We start from the raw sequence: 22200 nt of genomic DNA on the forward strand, positions 1-22200 counted from the left end.
AGGGACTGCAGCCAGGGAAGCCTTGCTGGGTAAACGAAAGCTCGCCGGTGCGTTGATCTCTGCTTGCTCCGAGAAAAAAAAAAGGCGATGGCTTCGCCAGAAGATCAGAGGAGAGAGCCAGGGGGAGGGACTTTGCAGAAACCGCAACAATGGTAATGTACAGAACTTTCCCGCAGATTGGTTGTAAGAGTGTAGCACTTTCCGGAGGGTGAATCCACTTTTTGGGATTTCCCTGAAAGTGCTACAACGAAGCGCTTTTTGCGGATCAGTTTCAGGAGTGTTGCAGATTGTCAACGACGTTGTGCATAACTGCAAAACAGTAGCGATTTCAATTTGCAACCATTGTGCAATTTTGAACGAGTGCGGAATGGCCCTAATACTAGACCACACTTGCAAGAGAGTTATTTGGTGAGGGGGAGCTATCCTTATATACTGGGCAACCACTTTAGTTCCAAATACTGTGCAAGGATCAATATAAACAGTTCAAGTGACCTATAGGGTAGGTATGGAAGAAGTTGTAAAAGTTGGAAGGAGGAAGAGGAGAACGAGTCTCTGGCTAAGAGGAAATGTAAATGGTAAAGTTCATCACTTTTAGTGCATGGAGACTGTGAAACCACAATAAAAATAACAAATGGAGAAAACTTTTTTTTTAAGTCTGTGAGGCGCAATGGTTGGAGGAGAAAATTACAGAATCTCTGTCCAATGTATACCATGGCATTCCTAAAACATTCTAACTACTAATTTTACCAGTTTTCTAATGCAGAATAATTCATCTAAGTATTACTGAAAGGAAAAGAATAAAGAAAACAAGTATAATTTATGGGCCAGGAAAATCAGGTTGCAAAATAGAGAGGAAATGCAGGAGAAAAACCCCAAAAGGGGGAAGCATAAAACAATATGAAATGCATGTCATTAGGAGTGACAAAATCTAGGAATGAGTTGTGAAGATTTAAATGTTCATATGCATATACCACTAATAGTCTGCTGCCAGAGCAAGGGAATCTTGGCAATCAAGATTATCTGATAATTACCCTTCTTGATGCATTAAATTCACTCAGCTTCACCTTCAGGCATTTAACTACAGAAAATTATGACATACTTGCTCATGTTTAATGGTTAAACTCTGTTTCCAAGAAATCTATTACACACAGTGTCAGCTAGAACCCCAAACGATAAAGAATCTTTAACAGAGACACCAATAAAAGAGAAAGCTATCTGGGAACAGAAACAGAAGTTGTTTGAGCCAAGTCTACCCCCCTCCAAGCCTCTTCTAACGGGCAACCTTTATGAATAAGAATGGTAAGTGAGTGTTTTTGCAAACCAAATTTCCTGACCTCCCCCAGTCTCAAGTCAGTAAGCTGCAATGTAGAAACCTCTCTTAATAATGAATATATCTGTTGAAAGAATTTCAACAATTACTGGTGACTCATAATAAACAATTCTTGTGAGAGTCCAACTATCACAGGGTATGTGGAACACATACTTGCTGTGGGACTCCATGATCCTGGCCTTCTCCGACACTCTTCCCCCCCTCCATGCCTCTTCCATCTACATGTCTAGGTGAATCTACCTGGCCCCTGATTCCTACCTGGTCCCTGGTCCCCACCTACCTGATCCCACCTTGCCCTCCACTCCCCTTGCCTCTCCCTCTTGGTTCTGGTACCTCCCCTCTCAAATCCCCCATTCCTTTTCCCTCACTCCCTTCTTGCCTCTCTCACCTACCTCTCTCACACCTTTCCTCCACTCCCCTTGCCTCTCCTGCCTGGTCCCTTTTCCCCTCTCAGACACACACACACTCCCCCCACCCCTTCCCCCTCCTTACCTGTCACAGCAGGAGTACCAGAGCCCTCTGCCAGTGGCCACAACGTCTCTCCCACTTCCCAGGCCTGACCTGCTTTGAAGCTGTTCTGACTGAGCAGTGATATCAGGGCTCTCTCAGCCTCACCTACCTCGCAGGGTGTCTGTTGTGGGGAGAGGAAAGGGAAGGCGATTGTAAGCCACTCTGTGACTCCTTCTGGGAGAGAAAAGGGGCATATAAGAACCAGCTCTTCTTCCTCTTCCTCCTCCTCTTTTGGACTAGAAGGAGAGATGGTTTGAAAGCCAGCATAGTGTAGCAGCAAACTCTAGTATGGAGAACTGGGCTTGATTCCCCCCTTCCACATGAAGCATGCTGGTTGACCTTTGTCTAGTCATCATTCTCTTATAATTGTCTCAGTCCCATCTGCCTAACAAGGTACCTGTTGTTGGGAAGGGAAGGGAATGTGATTGAGATTGCTTTGAGACTCCTTAAGGCAGAGGATAGTGGGGTATTAACCCCCCTTCTCTTCTTCTGCTTTGCTTAGTAATCCTCTCACTCCTATTAATTTCTGAAGAAAAAAAAATAACACCTGACTCCCCTAAGCCACTGGTACCCAACATGGTACCCATTGGGCATGAAGTTTCCTGGCACCCTCAAAGTCCTTTTAGAAAGTGGGTACTGCTAGGTGTGTCTTCTTCCCAGCAGGGCTTCTGATTAGCTGTGCAGATTAAAGGGTATCCTGTTAAACAGAGCATCTGCCTGAAATGTTGAGGCTTAACTATTAGTCTATAACCTCAATCCCAAGCATTTTGTGGTTGGCCCCACCTCCTGCAGTGGCCATTTTATGTCTGACTCTGCCTCCGTTGGTAGCCATTTTGTCATTGTGTCCACTCTGTCAGAATTTCAAAGGTGACCAGAGGTACTAAGAGGCTGGGGATCAATATCCTAACCTAATAGAAGCATGGTGGAGGGTGGAGATTCTGAAAAATAAAACCCAGCAAGGATTAAATAATGCAAACTACTCCCTAGTAGCCACACATGCCTAAAATTCACATTTAAAACAAAATGTGGGGAAAGATCAAGTGACATACATTATAGTTTCTCAATACTGTGACCATGAGTTTGTTAACCTCTTGCCAAATTTGAACCATCCCACATTTTATTCCTAGCAATTTGTTTTGTTCCCTGAGCAATTACACATTCTAAGCTATCACACCAGCACATCCAATAAGTGCCAGAGACTTCATTGCCATAAGTGCAATACAAAGTAGGCTTTTATTTATTATTTGGTTTGTTCATCACTTTGGACACATGAAAAAGTGGAAAAGCAACTCAGAAATACTGGAACTAAATAAATAACCCACTCAGCTGTCTGTTCCATTACCTTAATGAACAGAGAGGCCACCTTCTTCCTGAATGCTAAGGCATTTTAAGTGATACTAAGAATGCTTTTTTACAGAAATATATCACCTCTGAATGTTTTTAATGCAATCAAGAAAATGAAAGAAAATTGGTTTCCTAAACCAAATGTATCTTCTGCTTAATATGGCTTTTCAATTTGATTTACAAAAGCAGGAAATTCAAATCATTTTTAAAACGGCTCTTGTGAAAATGCCCCTGGTATTTCATTATTCATTATTTGTCTTCTTTCAACTCTCTTCTGTTGATCTCAGCATAATTGTTGCTCTTTTTTATCTACGAGTTTTACAAGCAGCTTCTAATATAATGGTTCTGTCTGTCCAGGTGTTGTAAGTTTCAAACAGTAGTCCTAGTAGAAATAGTTAATGGCTCCCTGATACCCGATCCCCCATAATAAGCAGCCAGAGAGTGGTTCTTTAGGTATCTCCACAAGCTCCAGAAGACTACCATCTCTCTCTGACTTCAGTATTAGCAACAGAATATAAAAATTTGACCTGCAACTCCTTATGATGTTCCAGATCCTACCTGTGCTAGAGCAGTGGTCCCCAACCTTTTTATCACCGGGGACCAGTCAACACTTGACAATTTTACTGAGGGCCGGGGGGGGGGGGGTCGTCTTTTGCCAAGGGATGTCGCTGCTGCCGCCTGAGCCCCTGCTGCACTTGCGTTCCTGCCAACGCCCCTGACTTTCCGCCACTCGCTGGGGGGCGCTGCCAGCAGCAGATGCACAGTGCCACGCCGAGGGGGAGCCCCAGCCATGGCAGCCACTGGAAAGCACCAAAGGTGAGCCAGCAGCAGAGTGGAAGGGCAGCCCCCGAGGCAGCAGCTGGGGAGGAGGATGAGGAAGAGCCGTGGCCCGGTACCGACTGATCGACGGACTGGGACCGGAAGCGATGCAGGGTCAGCTGGTTAGTAGCCAGATGGGAGACCACCGTGGAAATCCAGGATCACTATGTAGAGGCAGACACCTCAAATTTCTCTTGTCTTGAAAATCTTATGTGTCACCATAAATCAGCTGTGACTTGAAGACACTTTACAAACACATAATTAAGCATAAACATTTCTGCTGTTCTGTTGAATGATATTGCATGGTTGCAAGTTGTCAACCAGGAGCCTTTAAAAAAAACAGCATAAGAAGATGTAACTACTGACACTGCTGACCCCTTCCTACACTGCTCTGTTCCATCTCCGTCTACCACCTACCTTCTATAGTCAGGAGCATTTTCATTCCTCCCTCCCTACTGAAGGGCCTGCAAGACAGAGCTCTTCTGCCAGGTATTTGGATGAGGCAGGATAAATACCAGGGAATTCAGCCCCCCCTCCATTTCTAAGTCAGTATAAGACCGATCTAGAACCACTGTTCGAACCACCCTTGTTTTCTTTACATCTCCAGCTGTTCCATCCCATTGATTCAACTGCATTGGAGGTTGGGGAGATTTTTCTACTTGGAACTGCTATCTTGATGTAGAAAATTGGGACTTTTTTTTTAGTATGCTATTGCTGTATGCTTGTTTTTAGTATGCTATTGCTGTATGCTTGTTTTTATGCACAAATATTTTATTATGCCCCCTTCAAGGATCGCTGCCTTGTTGTGGCAAGGGGGCTTGCGTACTTCAGTGAAGCTATGAGCTATGCCATGCAGGGCCACCCAAGACGGACAGGTCATAGCTGAGAGCTCTGACAAAAGGTGATCCACTGGAGAAGGAAATGGCAAACCACTCCAGTATCTTTGCCATGAAAACTCTATGGACAGTTCCAAAAGGCAAAACGATATGATGCCGGAAGATGAGCCCCTCAGGTCGGAAGGTGTCCAATATGCTACTGGGGATGAGCAGACGGCTAGTACGAGTAGCGCCAGAATGAATGAAGCGACTGGGCCAAAGCCGAAAGGACGCTCAGTTGTGGAAGTAACTGGTGGCGAAAAGACAGTCCGATGCTGTAAAGATTTTTATTCCATAGGAACCTGGAACGTCAGATCCATGAATCAAGGCAAGCTGGACGTGGTTAAACAAGAAATGACAAGACTGAACATCGACATTTTAGGAATCAGTGAACTAAAATGGATAGGAATGGGTGAATTTAATTCAGATGACCATCAGGTATACTACTGTGGACAAGAATCTCGCAGAAGAAATGGAGTAGCCTTCATAATCAATAAGAGAGTAGGAAAAGCAGTCTTGGGATACAATCCCCAAATGACAGAATGATCTCAGTTTGAATCCAAGGCAAACCATTCAACATCACAGTGACCCAGGTCTATGCCCCAACCACTGCTGCTGAAGAGGATGAAGTTGATCAGTTCTATGAAGCCTTACAACACCTTCTAGAAGCAACACACAAAAATGATGTGCTTATCATCATGGGGGATTGGAATGCTAAAGTAGGAAGCCAAAGAATGTTCAAACTACCACACCATGAAGCAGGGCACAGGCTGGTAGAATTTTGTCAAGAGAATACAATGGTCATAGCAAACACTCTTTTCCAGCAATCCAAGAGATGACTCTACACATGGACATCACCCGACGGTCAACACAGAAATCAGATTGACTATGTGCTCTGCAGCCAAAGATGGAAAAGTTCTATCCAGTCAATAAAAACAAGACCAGGAGCTGATTGTGGGTCAGATCATGAGCTTCTTGTTGCAAAATTTAGGCTTAAATTGAAGAAAGTAGGGAAAAGCACTAGGCCACTCAGGTATGAACTAAATCATATCCCTGACGAATACACAGTAGAGGTGACAAATAGATTTAAGGAATTAGATCTGATAGACAGAGTGCCTGAAGAACTATGGACGGAGGTTCGCAACATTGTACAAGAGGTAGCAACTAAAACCATCCCAAAGAAAAAGAAATGCAAGAAATCAAAATGGCTGTCTGAGGAAGCTTTACAAATAGCTAAGGAGAGAAGGGAAGTGAAAGGCAAGGGAGAAAGAGAAAGATACACCCAATTGAATGCAGAATTCCAGAGAAAAGCTAGAAGAGATAAGAATGCCTTCTTAAATGAACAGTGCAAACAAATAGAAGAAAACAATAGAATCGGGAGGACCAGAGATCTTTTCAAGAAAATTGGAGATATGAAGAGAACGTTTCATGCAGAGATGGGTATGATAAGGGACCAAAATGGTAGGGACCTCACAGAAGCAGAAGAGATTAAACAAAGGTGGCAAAATTATACAGAAGAACTATACAAGAGCGAGCTTAACATCCCTGATGACCACAACGGGGTAGTTACTGACCTGGAGCCAGACATCCTGGAATGTGAAGTCAAATGGGCCTTAGGAAGTCTGAGCAACAATAAAGCTAGTGGTGGTGACAACATTCCAGTTGAACTATTCAAAATCTTAAAGGACGATGCAGTAAATGTGCTACACTCAATATGCCAGCAAATTTGGAAAACTCAACAATGGCCACAGGATTGGAAAAAGTCAGTTTACATTCCAATCCCAAAGAAGGGCAATGCCAAAGAATGTTCAAACTACCGCACCATTGCACTAATTTCTCATGCTAGCAAAGTTATGCTCAAAATCCTACAAGCTAGGCTCCAGCAATATGTGGACTGAGAAGTACAGGCAGGATTTCGAAGAGGCATAGGAACTAGAGATCAAATTGCCAACATACGCTGGATCATGGAGAAAGCTAGGGAGTACCAGAAGAACGTCTACTTCTGCTTCATTGACTATGCTAAAGCCTTTGATTGTGTGGAGCACAACAAATTGTGGCAAGTTCTTAAAGAGATGGGAATACCAGAGCATCTTATTTGTCTCTTGAGAAATTTATATGCAGGTCAAGAAGCAACAGTGAGAACTGAACATGGAATCACTGACTGGTTCAAAATTGAGAAAGGAGTTCGGCAAGGCTGTATACTGTCGCCTTGTCTATTTAACGTATGCAGAGCACATCATGAGAAATGCGGGATTAGAGGAGTCACAAATTGGGATCAAGATTGCAGGGAGAAATATCAACAACCTCAGATATGCAGATGATACCACTCTAATGGCAGAAAGTGAAAAGGAACTGAAGAGCCTGTTGATGCGGGTGAAGGAGGAGAGTGCAAAAGTTGGCTTGAAACTCAACATCAAGAAAACAAAGATCATGGCATCCGGCCCTCTCAATTCCTGGCAAATAGATGGGGAAGAAATGGAGATAGTGACAGATTTTATTTTCCTGGGCTCCAAGATCACTGCAGATGGGGACTGCAGCAAAGAAATTAAAAGACGCTTGCTCCTGGGGAGGAAAGCTATGGCAAATCTAGATAGCATCCTAAAAAGCAGAGACATCACCCTGCCAACAAAAGTGTGTTTACTCAAGGCTATGGTCTTCCCAGTTGCAATGTATGGCTGCGAAAGTTGGACCATAAGGAAGGCCGACTGTTAAAGAATTGAGGCTTTTGAACTCTGGTGCTGGAGAAGACTCTTGCGAGTCCCTTGGACTGCAAGGCGAACAAACCGGTCAGTCCTAGAGGAGATCAGCCCTGACTGCTCTTTAGAAGGCCAGATCCTGAAGATGAAACTCAAATACTTTGGCCACCTGATGAGAAGGAAGGACTCCCTGGAGAAGAGCCTAATGCTGGGAGCGATCGAGAGCAAAAGAAGAAGGGGACGACAGAGAATGAGGTGGATGGATGGAGGCACTGAAGCAGTAGGTGCAAATTTAAATGGACTCCGGGGAATGGTAGAGGACAGGAAGGCCTGGAGGATCATTGTCCATGGGGTCGCGATGGGTTGGACACGACTTCGCACATAACAACAACAAATTTTATTATGTATGTATGCTGTGAACTGCCATGAGCCAACTTGTTGGGAGCTGTGATATATAAATCAATTGATAAATAATTCAAAATAAATAAGGTAGGAGATTAAGGGGGTGGAGAACAGAGCAAGGAACCCCTCTTCTCTTGGAGCTTCTAGTGGCCTTCTAAGTTGACACAACTGGAAACCTTATATCCATAGGGCTTATACTTCTGCATTCACCAGCCCTACAATGGACACTGCTTCCTATGTTACATGAGCTCAGCAAGGTGTTTGAAATGTTCCTTAGTATTCAGGACAACTCTTTAGAGTTAAGAGACGAGATAAAAGCAAAGGTCTGGCACTGCTACTGAAGAAATATATTGCATATTATTCTTAACAGGATTCTCATCCAGTTAATGAAATCTTAATCAATCAGCTAGATTTTTCTTGTATAGCTGGTTACATCTGATCATAATAACCTAAAATGAGTCCTGGGATCAGACCAGTGGTCCATCTAGTCCAGCATCCTGGCTTACACAGTGGCCCACCAGTTCTTCTGGATGAACAACAGCAAGGTATTGAGACCTGCATACAATGCCCATTAATATAAATAATGGCTTTGAAGAAGAAAGTTTTGGGATGAAACACATGTCTCTTGCCAAAAACCTGAGGGGAAAAATGCTGTGTTCCTTTAATAGAAGCTTAATGTGTGAAAATAGGCAAGTGAAGGTTTTCATGACATGGAGGTCAGAAACATACCTGCTAAATAACATCCCATTAAGATTCAATTAAAGGGACAGGATTCTTTTTTTCAAGGTTATTGGTAATTCTACCTCTTCTGCATGAGAAGAGGAACTATCACATCAGGTTTTATAAATATTTATTATAGCTAAATAATCAATTAAGAAGTCTGTTTCCTGATTAATTGTGGCAACTTTGGTCTCTTGAAAATTTTAACACATTAAACTAACAAGTAAATTGGCTTAATGTTACATCCATACATCCTACTAAAGATATAGCTGGGTTAAATTTTTCATGTTCTTTATCAATGGCACAGCTGTCTAAGCTCCAAAGAATTCCTTTCGAATTTAAGAGGGCAGCTCAAAATTGCTGATACAAAGTAAAACAATTACCTCTTGTTTAATTGGTTCAGTAAGAGTTGTGTTCATTTTAAACAGGTTTTGAAGGAATCAATTACTTTACTTAATAGTGCAATATAAACATTTAGACATATAGCAAACACCCCTGAAGTAAGTCAATTATTCAAAAATTAATAATTAATATCACTGTCAGTTTCTAAACATTAGACCATGCAACTTGGAAAAAAGAAGCATGGCTTTGCTCTGTTGGTAATAGCCTCAAATGTCAGACAATTGTAAGTAGTTTTTTTTTTTTTAATGCTATTGCTAGAGCTGTTCCAGCTGCTTTACCGGGTTTCATCATCATGCCGATCAACTGAATGTTTCATCAATGATTCGACATTTGACCTGTCCCCAGTGAAATGAGATTTTGCACATGCTTCTTCCTTGTCAATGCTTCCATAATTCCATATTACTCATTAAATGGAGCTGAGCATTAATGATAGACATGGGTCAGATTCATTTCCCTCTCTCCCTGATAATGCTTCTTAACTTATTAGTTTTAACAAGATTACTAAAATATAGAAAAAGATAGATCCCATTTGAATGGCTGCAAAAATCTAACACAGAGGCATAAAATTTCACAGCTCAGCGAGTAACAGATCTCTTATTATCTGTATACATAAAATTGTGACCTTATACCCTGACAAAATGCTGAAAGTTCTGAAGCTTCCTTGGTGGAATTTCCCCCACTCTGGGACAATTGTTGCTCTTGACCAGCATTCCAAAACCCCCACTTCCTTCAGGCCTGCTGTGATGGAAGGCAAGGGATACATTACTGAGAGCAACAAAGGGGAGCATTCCTTTTGGGAGGGGGGAGAATTTCCCCTTCTGCCTAATTGTTGGCTGACAAGGAGGCCACAGAAAAGCTCCTTCTCACTTAAAATACTGCTCTGGCCAGCCTCACTTCTGGAGGAAAGACACAGCCAAGCCATGTGTGTCTCTTCTCCATCACTCTTTGAACATTTGAGGCCTACTGTGCAGTAGTTGTGCAGATGAAACTGGATACTGTTGCAGGGGTGCTTTTGCCTCCTATTTCATTTGCACAACAATCCTGTACAGTAGCCCTCAATTGTTTCATCATGTGTGGGAGACCTCAAATGTTTGTTTTGCATAACAGCCCCATCCAGCCTCCAAAGCTGCCATTTCTGCCTGGAGAGCTGATCTTTATAGTCTAGAGATGAGCAGCAATAGCAGAGAAAATGGCAGAGGCTTGCAGGCTGAGGTTGGGGTAGAGTTGCATGGGTATGACCCACCTTGGCTGTGGGCTCTGGCCAGCCCTTACCAACATACCAGTTTGTATTTCCGGACACAAACAGACAGACAGACCAACAAAGGTCCCAAGAATCTGGAAAGTGCAGGAAGATCTAAATAAGAAATATTTAGACCCTGTAACTGTAAATGATGAACAAGCAACTGGCATGAGAGAAAAAAAGGGGCTGAAGTGACTTTGCTCAAGCCTGGCCTGATAAAAAAAATCAGTATTTGCTATGAAGGTCTGATTAAATAAAAGGTATAAGTGGTCCAGAATTTAAAGTGGACCTAGTTTGGGAGTTAACATACAAAGGCCTTACAGGAAAGTGGATAGTGAGACTTGGGGAGGATGAGCATTAATTCCAGGATATCTCCAGGAGGTTGGCTACCCACCTGGAGGTTGGCTACACATGGGTTGGAAATATTCCTTGAAGTTTGGAAGTGGGGCCTCAAAAGGGTACAATGCCTCCGCAGCCTCCCAACCAGTCACATAGCACCCCTGGCCTATTTCAGGTCAAGAAAACATTCAATATCATGGATCATGAGCTGTTAGCTTGTTGCCTTGTCAATGCTGGGATTCAGGGGATAGCACTAAAGTGGCTAGTCTCCTTTCTTCAGTGTTAAAGACAGAGGGTGGCAGTTGGGGAGGATCTTGCTGCATGCTCCAATGTGGTGTCCTGCAGGGGAAGGTCCTTTCCCCAACATTATTCAAAATCTTTATATGCCTTCATATGCAACTGGTCTGAAGGTTTGGGCTTGGGTGTCATCAATATGCTTATAACACCCAACTCTACCTCCTGATGGACGGGCAGCTGGATGCCCCCCCATAACTCTGGAAGCTGTGGCTGACTGGTTAAAGCAGAGTTTCCTGAAGCTGAGCCCATCAAAGATGGAGATCCTGTGGCTGGGTAGGAAAGGACCAGCAGAGAAAGTATGGTTGCCCAGCCTGGACAGTGAGTTTACTGCTGCATAGACCATCTGGAATCTGGAGATAATACCTGATGCCTCCCTTTATATGAAGGCTCAAGTCAACAAAGTAGCTCAGCAGGCATTTTTCCACCTATGCCAGGCTAGGCTACTAGTGCCCTACCTGGCCCCAGATCATTTAAGCATAGTCATTCATGTAGCAGTCACCACCAGATCAGTCTTCTCTAACATGTTTGTCCCTTCTTCAGAAAATACAGCTGGTCCAAAATGCCAGAGTCCTCACTAGGACACCGTGGATGGCTCATTTATGCCCTATGCTTAGGCAGCTGCACTGGCTCCTAGTGGAATACCAGATTAGGTTCAAGTTGCTAGTTTTGACCTTTAAGGCCATTCACAGTCTTGACCTGGTGTACCTGAGAGACTGCCTTTCCTAATGTGTCCCTTGAAGAGCATTACGCTCTGCCAGTTCCAACAGGCTGGTGGTGCCTGGCCAAAAAGAAGTTTGCCTGGCCTTAACCAGGGCCAGGGCCTTTATGGTGGAATGACCTCTCAGAGGAGACATGGGCCCTTTCAGAACTCACCCAGTTTCACTGGGTCTCCAAAATCGAGCTCTTCTACCAGGCATATTAGGACATCAAAACAGTAAGAGACAAAAAACCTTATCAGAGAGGACAGTTCTTCTTGATAGAACTGCATCATCAGCAAAAAGTAGGTTATAAACTTTAACATTAGCAATAGACAGAGAACAGCAGTCTTGAGCAGACACAGCAGAAATCATATATTGATATATAAATTAGTGCTTGCTTTGGCAGCATATATACTAAAATTGTAACGATACATAAATTAAACAATAAAGGGATGAGCATATACCTATGATGCACACTATCCTATAAGGAAATTATGTTGAAAAGTTGTGTCTAACTCATAACAAATTTGTGCAGCGGGATTAGAAAACAGAATCTCAATTGAAGTCAACAGTCTCTTGTCAATAGTTGTTTGTTTTAGTTTGTGCCACAACTGGGCACAGGGTATAGTATCAAAAGCCACCTTCACGTCTATGAAGGCAGTAGTGAGGATTCCTCAACTCTCGTTTGTATATTTATCAATTAAGAACTGTAATGCCAGAAGATGACCATCTGTACTAGCCCTTTGTCTAAATCTGGCTTGCTCCTTTCCCATTATTTTGTTAGTCTTTAGCCAGTCCACGTCAGTAATAAAGAAACAGAACATCAAACCTCTTGACCTCTCATAACAGGCTGATTGGCCTATAGCTCGATGAGTCCAATTTGTTATAAACTGGTGTTATGACAGCATGTTTCTGAGCACGTGGCATAACTCCTGTATTCTGAGTGAATATAATTGCCAACATATCGTTTCACCATGAGATGCTGGTTTTGAAGATATTTAGTTCTGTTCAACTTGATAAAGCAAAGGTTGACCCCCAGTATGTTTAGCATCTGTTCTGGAAAATGCATATATTCTGAATTGTTTAAAGTGTTCTGTGAAGGCTACTGGTAGTCTGCAATTTCTAACAATCACCACAATCAATGCAATCCAAAAAAGGGTTACACCTTTCTAAAACTGTTGAAGTCAATGGGCTTAGAAAGGTATAACTCTGTTTAGGATTACACTGTCTTCCTAACTTGCAAAGTCTGCAAAGAGTTTCTTTTTGAGCGGGTAGAACAAAATATGTACCCGTGGTATAGCAGGAAATAAATTAATCTTTTCACATATTTAAGTACTTACTGAGTACTTAACAAAAGGCAGACATATATAACTGGTATGTGTGTGTCAGATGTGTAATCTTACATTACATAGATCTCTTAAATTGTTTGTAGTTAGTTTTCTTTCTGCCACCCTATATTCAAATGAGTTAATAAAACCCTGAAATACCCTCACCAGAGCTGTTTAGCTGGCACCTGCACTATTCTTTAGATACCAAGTCAAAACCAATCTTTACTTGACTGTCTTTACTGTAGTTTTGTTGCTATGGACCATCACATTTGAAATGTTAATGTTGTTGTAGTTTCTGTTAATTATTCATCATCTCTTCTTTCTTTTTTTGACATTTCTAAATATTGCAAGCTATGTTGAATACTGCCAACAGGAAAAGTGGGGTAAATAAATTAATATTTTAATAAACAACCAAGAAAAACACCGGATTGTGTTTGAAATGCCATATGTGGAGATGGCATTTTAGGCTTCACATTCAGCTCATTTCCTTCTTACCGTGACCACCAACCAAAGATGACCATTTAAAACCAAACCAAATATGCATACAGATTATCTGTTATTTATGCTTTGTTTAAAATTTACCTGAGCCCATCGACACTGCTTTGGTTTGCTTTGCACCTTCCAGAGGATGTGTCTGTGTTAAAACATATTGGCAATATTTATTTATTCTGCCATCTGTCCTACTAGCTCCACATTTTCAACAGTTTGGACTAGAGAGGGCCAAAAATCACCTGAGCATCATAAAATTAGTCCATGACTGTCAATGTAACACATTGAGAACACAGCTGCTGTCCTGCTGCCTGATTTAATGAGGTTCCTAAAGTATGTGGACAAGTATTCGTTCTCTTGGTTACTATGGAAACTGAAGAGGGAGCTTTGAGCAGGTGTCAGAAGCATTGCAATCAATATGAATCAGCTCATAGCCCATCATCTGTGGGGAAGTGTTGTCCAGGGTACTGTGAAGACATACTTAATCCACTCCTCTTAGTTGTCTATATACAGACCATGTTCCGGCATATAATAAAGCAACACATTTAATCCAAACTTTACTTCTTACAAAACTAGCTGGCTTTCCTGCCAGATATAACAGGAGCACTAAAATAAAAGTTACTGTGCAAAATAAGGTTGTGGATTCAGGCACTTCATAATGTATATGTGCGACAAGAAAATGCCAAAATCCACAGGGTTTCTATTGTATATGCTAAGGTGTTGCTCCACTACTGGCTCTACAGTCTCATCTAACCTGGCAGCAATAGAAACAAATGGGATAATTAGAGGGTCAAAGAAAGACAGCTGTTTTCAAAAGTAGCCATTGATGCTAAATTGTACGTGGGTAGCTAAAAAATTCACATTTGGGACAATAAGGTTAATGTTTTGTACCAAAATTTTCAAAGACTTTCTAATTACAAGATCTGTCGACAATATTTTCTTTGTTCAGGAATCATATATATTGGTCCATGGAAGCAATTAACTGAGGATATATAATCCTCTGTGATAAGGAAGAAAAATGTTTAGGATCTTGCTTCTACCATCTGCTTCCAGAGTGGCTCACAGGAAAACAATTCCCTCTCTTCCCATTAAAATTGCCTTGACCTTGGATCACAGCCATTGGCCACAGTAAAGAAAATCAAAGCATATTATTCTTCCTGAAATGTATACTGAAATGCACAATTAGATTGATAAAAACAATCTAACTGTGAAAGTCCATTTGATTTCAACATACACTAGACCATTGACCTTCTCTACTATGTCTTTTGTGAGATGTCTTGACAAGCCAGGCAAAATTATTCTAGGCCACAATAATGAATCCCAACCTACCATTTTGGATCCCTGTTCAAGACATTTTGGCACCCAATGGAGAATACATAGATAGGACAACTTAAGGTGTTTTTGCAGCTTCTTGCCACCTTACTGCCCTCTGAAGGAGTCTCCTTCCAAGCAGCAAGTTTCCTGAAGCCTCCAGTCCTATAGTAAGGGGAAGAGTTCAAACTCAGGGCCATTCCGCATGATTTAAATGTAGCAGAAGTCTTACCTTTGGTAAACACTACTAATTCAACATTCCGCATAATGTTGCACACAATCTGCAACACTTCTGCAACACTCCCGCAAAAATCATTTCGTTGTAGCGCTTTTCGGGGAATCAGGAAAAGTGGATTCCCCCTGAAAAAAATGCTACTTCTGAGCACAAGCTGCAACACATCAGCGAAAAACATGTGCATTCTCAATGTAGCGGTAGAAAGAATGTCCCTCCCCCACTCTCGCCCCCAAACTTCCGGAGCAGTGATCACCATTTTCCCCCCCTTAGACCGGGGAAAGCAACAAACGAGTGAGGCTTCTCCGGCTAAAGTCCCTCCAGAAAAGTGCTTAACAGTGAAACAAAGTTCCCTACTGCAAGTGTCTTTAAAGTTCCCAAGCACAATACAGCCCCTTGTTCGACACTGCCTGTAATTTCGACCACAAATCGTGCCCATGGGGGGGATTTTTTTTTTCCTTGAGGAGCGTGTAAAGTAACGATTAAGCACCAGCTCCTACGCCAGCAAAAAAAGTCTTTCCAAAACGATTGAACACAGATTCGTTGCAACTGGTGTGTTTGCGTTTTTAAAAAACAGTTCTTAAAGGGAAAAGTTTTTTTTGGGAGCATGAACACAACAGCCTATTGGCATTTCTGTTTGATTGACGGCCAGGGGCGGGAAGAAGCATAGAAAAATCACGATTCCAGCGAGACCGGAAACATATGGAGAATGAATACAACACTACTGGATTCTGCATTTTGAAAACATTTGGCAACATTGGTCCTTGTGCAGAAAGCCCCTCAGTCTCTCTTTTCTTCCTTACTGGCAGTCTATTAGTTCCTGACAGCAGCCTTTTCACCTCAAGTGATGGTCTTCCTGGCTATGGCCGTTTATGCACTGGAGGTTTCATGCCAAGGTGCAGGCTAGAGTTTTAGCCGTGGCAGGCTGCCCCACCTCCTCCTGCACCCACACAGGGGAGCATTTGGTCCGGTGCACCTCATCCACCCCCGATTTGTGCTCCTGCATGAGAGCTGGGGCAGTGAGGTTACCAGTGCGTAAACAGTCTTTGAAAAGGCTAACACAATTAAATAAAACTGCTTCAACCATAAGGAAATCTTATGGTACCTTCAGGTCTTCCCCAACCCATTTGTGGCCCCTAACTGCCACACTGTCTCTCTGTGGTTGCCATTAAATGGCTGGCAAACTCCAGGAGCTTTGGGGAGTGATGCCACAACATCACTTTCAGTTGCATAATCAGAAATGACATCACTTGTCACTGTGATGCTCTAGCTATCCCCCAATCTCTATGTTAAAATAATAGGGAAATTGATGACCTTTGATGTTACCAGTCTTCTGCCTGATGCACATTGTTCCCCCTTATCTAGTGATAGAGCCTGTCAAGTAAAAGAACATGAATAATTTTTTAAAATGGAGCTATCATGATAGATACAGTACTAAATTTCTTTAAGCATAAAGGAAAAATATTTTAGGTTGACTTGGAGAGAATCTTTGGATTAAATTCAAAGATGCTTCCTGCTGCAACCTTTTCCCTCCGGTTATTTTTTTTCTCCATAGCAAAATTATTAACCTTTAATCCGAATACCCAATAGCAAATTCAGACATTACCTGTAAGCCTAGAATATTGCATAAAGAAGGGATTTAACAAGGATGAATCATGTTTGTTTACATTATGTTGGCAAGAATCAAGTTTGTTCTTGGATTGATTTAAATAATCCAACAACTAGATACATGGCATACTACTCAAAACTGGCTAATCCAGCCTGTTCTGAAGAGGAAGAAAAATGAATACCAAAAAGACATTAAAATGCTTTGTTTTCATGTGGCTGTGTATTCTATTAAAACCAAGAATTCATCACAAGCTGATATCCATGAAAGAACATTTAAGAAAACATTAAAATGTATATTTGGCCAGAGATCATGTTGTATTTATAATGTGTAAGTCCTGGTATTACATTAGTACTAAGAATTAAAAACTCAAGAAGAACCCTGCTGGATGAGACCAATGGTCCATCTAGGCCAATATTTTGTCTGACACAGGGACCACACATAACCTCTCTTCACCATTGTGCTCTCACTCCTAAGTTCTGTTTTGCTGCTATCGATATTACCCTGACTATTTACACAATCATTCATTTGACCTGGCTTGTCCCAAATCAGAGGCTCCCCAGCTCCTGTTTTCCCCTGGGGGTTAGTTTGAAAGCTGTTCTGCCACCTTTTTGTTATTAGTTGCCAGCAGCCTGGTCCCTTTTGGTTCAAGTGAAGCCCATTTTTTTCTACAGGTTTGGAGTGTCCCAGAAAGTTTCCCAGTGACAAACAAATCTAAACCCTTCCTCCTGGTGCCATTTTTTCATCCACATATTGAGAGTCCTGATCTGTGCCTATCCAGCTGGCCTTGCGTGTAAAAGCCATGGCAGTTCTGTGAATGCTACTTTTGAGGTCCTGGCCTTTAACTTTCTGCCTAGTATCCTAATTCTTTTTCCAGGACTACACAATACATTTCCCAGTGTCATCGGTGCCAATGTGCACCATGACTGCTGACTCTTCTCCAGCCCTATCAACCTATCCAGACAGTGCGTCGTGTCCACAACCTTCACACCAGTCAGGCAAGTCATTTGCAGTCAAAATGTCTGTCACAGATCCCTTCTTCTATATTCTTAATGAAGCTCACCCCTTGCCAAAAGCCCCCCAAACCCAGATGGGTATCCTCAGTTCAAGAGGATATTGATCCATCACCCAAGGAAGGGATCCATTCTATGGGATCACATTCCTTATCCTCAGATTGACATCCTCCAGCCTCAAGAGTCTCACTTTCCACAATGGCAGAATTGTCAGCAAAGGAATGGGATTGTTCTGGTAACTTCCTGAAGGTCTTGTCCCCAAATCTCTCTCTACCCAAGCTTCTCATGGTTGGCAACCCTAGTTTCAAGGGAATGAACCTGCTGTCTGAGAGCCAAGAGCTCTGTGCATTGAGCTCACTCCCATGATTTCTATCCAGAGGGCATATGGCGCTCCCTGACAACCACTGGGTAGCCCTTGCTCATTTACTGACTTTTGACCTTCACAACTAGTTTAGTCATTTAAAGATGTCTTAGAGTAAAATTGAGTGCTTACTTGAAGTTGTGCAGATTTATGTAGTAGAAGCGATACAGCATCCTCCTTGCTGATGTAAAACTGTATGTCCTTTCTCAGGAAGCTCAGGCTAGAGTTAACCCTGACCACCTGTGCCGAACTACCCAACTTCCCTGTTAGAAGCCCAATTTGATGGTAACAGAACATTTAAGGAGTTCAATTAAGAAGAGTCAAGGATCCAGACAGGAACCTGAATAAGGGGAGTGGGATTAGTAGCCCTTTCCTGAGAGAAATATCTCCTAAAAGTTGGTGATCCCTGTCAAGCGGTAAAGAAGGAAAATTGGAACCAGTACGCATGTTCTTGCTTTCACAAGCATCACAAAGAAGTTTATGTCTGTTTATTTAAGCAGTAACTGTAAAAAAATCTCTCTCCACAGTTTTAAAGACCTGTTTGTATAACAAAACAGCATATTTATTTTGACAAATTATCTACTGTTTTATACAAAGTTACCTCATTCATGTTGCCTGTTCACCTGCCAGGTTTAAACTCTATATGTACCTGAACTTTCCCCTTCAAAAGTGAAATAAAGCAATTTGTTTGTTTTCAACTATTATCATCCTCTCTTTTCCATAATCTGACTTACACAATTGTGATATTTGTCAGTTTGTCAGTTCCCTTGGCTGGGTCAGCATATCTCTCTCTCTATTTAAACAACTGGGTGGGATAAACAGCAAAACAAAGAAGAAAAGGGACTAACAAGAAACTAGAAGGCCCATTCTGCACGGGGGGAATAGCGCACATTCGGAGTGGAATGGCGGCGATTAAAATCACCGATAACGCACGGCACGGCTGCAACCGGCCGCAGATTCGGTGCATGCCTCAGAAAAAGCCGCGTTAGCAAAACGCGGAAGAAAGTGCAGCTTCTGGGTGACCGGGGCGCAACCAGAAGCAGCACCGGGGTCGCTGCGTGCATAATCAGCTATTCTGGGTTTTTCCGCCATTGTGTCCCGTCCCGTGCATAAGCGGTTTGCTTCGCTTCTTCCCCCTCTGCGTTTTCCATGTGACCGGAAATCACCATTTCGGCGGCCGTGCATAATGGGCTGAAGAGAAGCAGCGAACATTGATACCCTGGAAATTTGTATTGGTCTTTAAGGTGCTACTGGATGAACACAGCTGCTCACTCAAAATGATCTTGAGGGATAAGAATGTTATGATATCACTGTGTGAGTTTGTAAAGTGCCCACAAGTTGCAGCCAACTTATGGCAAGCCCATAGGGAAAGATGGTAGCAGAAATGGTTTGCCATTGACTTCCTGCTGCATAGAGACCCTGGAAGTCCCTGGTGGTCTCACATACAAATGCTAACTAGGGCTGATCCTGCTTAGGTTTCAAGATCTGATGGGACTGGGCTAGCCTCGACCATTCAGGTCAGGGGGACAAGATATGTCACTTACAAACCCTTTCTTTGAATATGATAAAACAGCCATCGAAAACTCCTGATGGTGTCACATTTTTAAAGAAACACTTCCTATACCCATTCATATCAGGAAAGAAAATGCAGGCACCAAAGAAATCCACTAAGGTGGCAACGAGATGAGGTCACATTTCCCCCACACTATTTAACAGATGTTACAGCTTAAGATGCTCAGAAAGACAAAGATTTCATACCAGCCCTTAGGAGCCATTTTGCACAAACTGATGTTCTCAGCTCAGCAAAGGAAGTGTCACTTTGTGTCATGTCATTCAGTAACATTGTGCCTACTGTAAACAAGGAAGACAATCTGAGATTCTAAATGCTTTATTCAGTGCTAACAGCAATTTGTCTTACACCCTTTACCATAATTACATTTGTCATTGAAATTGACTTCTGTTTAGCACCCACTCATTCAACCCATCTACTATGGGAATACCATCAAGATATTTTGATGTTTAAAGGAAATGTTTTCTGTAGCACATTGTCTAGTCTTTGTAATGGGCTGTAGGAATCCCTAGTAGCAATTTCCAAAGGCTAAAAATGGCATTCAATTGCATATATTTAAAATGTAAAGAAATTGAGAAAAGTGGAGCCTTAAATCTTTGGCTTCCCCAGCAGATACATAGTTGGCAGAAGAAGGTGACGAGTCCTTTTCCAGAGTTTGAGTTGGTGTTCCAGCTGTGTAATGGCAAAACACATGGCTGCAATTTCTTGTGATTTTCCGTAACTTGAACATCAAATCAAACGTACAGCTGTGGTTTGCAAACACAGACCTTCCAAAGCCCCATTCTTGTGCATCAAAGCTCTAGATGCATGGAAAAGAACCCATGATGCCACATAGGGTTGTCACCCTCCAGTTGGGTTTTGGAGAGCTCCTAGAACTACAACTGATTTTCAGACTACTGAGATCAATTCCCCTGGAGAAAATGGCTGCTTTGGATGGGTGTTACAGCATTATACTTTCTTTCCACATCATATAGCTGACCCTTTTATGACAAACTAGTAAATAAGCCTGCTGCAGTCTTAATGCAGTGGGCGCTAGCAGGTCTTCGGAGTTGGTGGGGGCTGCAGGGCCGGCGCGGACGTGGCTGGGGGCTCAAGTGGGGCCCGGGAGTCGGTGGGGCCGGTGCGGCGTGGGGAGGCGCAGCGGAGCGCGGGGCGGGTCTTGGGAGTCGGCGGTCAGGATGCGGGCTTGGCTTGGTGTGGCGCGGGGTGGCTCGTCGAGGCCTCCCGACCGCGGCAGCGGCTACCTGGGGCCGTGCAGAGTCTCATCGTGTGGCGGCGAGGCTGCAGCGGCACGGTGAGGCAGCATCCTGGGCTGGTAGAGGTGAGTGAAGTTATGGCGGCGGGCGGCTGCGGGCGAGGAGGAAGGGGGGCGGATTGGGAGGCACTTTGTACCTCCTGATTAGTCAGCCCGGTGGCAAGGGACCAATTGGGAGCTGTGCTGCGCACGGCTCGCAATTGGTCCCTTGCCGCCAGACTGACAATCGGAGGGCTCAATCGGCAGGCGCAAATAGTTGATCTCTATTCTGTTCACAAGGGAACTGTGGGCAGTTCCACCCATCACTGAAAATTCCGCCATCTGAATGGATTAGCACTAGTGTAGCACTAAATATTATTGTGCCACCTGGCCATTCCTAACCTTCTTTTTGTGCTTCTCACCCTCCACAAGCGCTGCTGGAAATGGCGGAAGAGAGTTATGCGGTTTATATGTAACTCTCTTCTGTTTGAATTTTTTGGTCATGTGCAATTATTACAAAGCTGAAGAAGTTTCATAATTAAACTTGAGATTACCTGGGAAATTAGAGACTACCTGATGATATTAAAGATTCTGAAGACAAGGACTTCTCTTCATGCTTTATGCTTACCTCTAGCAGGAACATAGGAATTTTTCAATGTATTAAGCCACATGGTTTTTCCCCTGCTTGTAATCATCCTCCCATATGTATTTTCACCTTGTTAACTTGATGGCAGAGATACAGGGAAGCAGGTGGGTGGGTGGTGGCTATACTTTTGGGAAGTAGTTACAGAGATATTTCACTTTCCATGGTGTTTCTTTAACCCCACTAACACTTCTGGTCAACCAGATACTGCAGGTTATGAACCAATAGCCAGATGAACCATGCACACTTCACATGCAACAGCTCCTCCTTAAAAACCACTTTCAAGTCTCTGGGGAAAGGGAGTTCATATTCCTCCATAATATGTTATTTGCTGCAACAGAGTGGCAGAGTCACCTCCAAATGGAATAAGAATAAGGGTTGCCTCAAGTTCTTTAATTGTGTATTCCTTTTATGATCCTTTTATTGTAATTGTCTCCCAGTGGCAAAGCTTCTGTTAAAATGTTTATGTCTGCAAAAGCTGAATATTGTATAGCCTTTCCATTGTTTCTACAACTTGTTGTCGTCATGGGAAGCAATTACACACTGGAGAGTTTTTATTCTTGCTTTATTCACCTCTTTGTAAAATATTGAAAATTAAATTGTCTTTTTCTTCTCAAAGCACAGGAGTCTTTCCTAGATTCTTCACTATTGTTCACTTCTCAAAGCTCTTCTTCCTCTACTTTAATCCTCATAACTGTATGACAAGCAAAATATTTGGTTGACCTAGGCATCCCGAATCTA

The sequence above is a fragment of the Paroedura picta genome, chromosome 8 (genome assembly GCF_049243985.1).
Source record: "Paroedura picta isolate Pp20150507F chromosome 8, Ppicta_v3.0, whole genome shotgun sequence".
NCBI lineage: Eukaryota > Metazoa > Chordata > Lepidosauria > Squamata > Gekkonidae > Paroedura > Paroedura picta.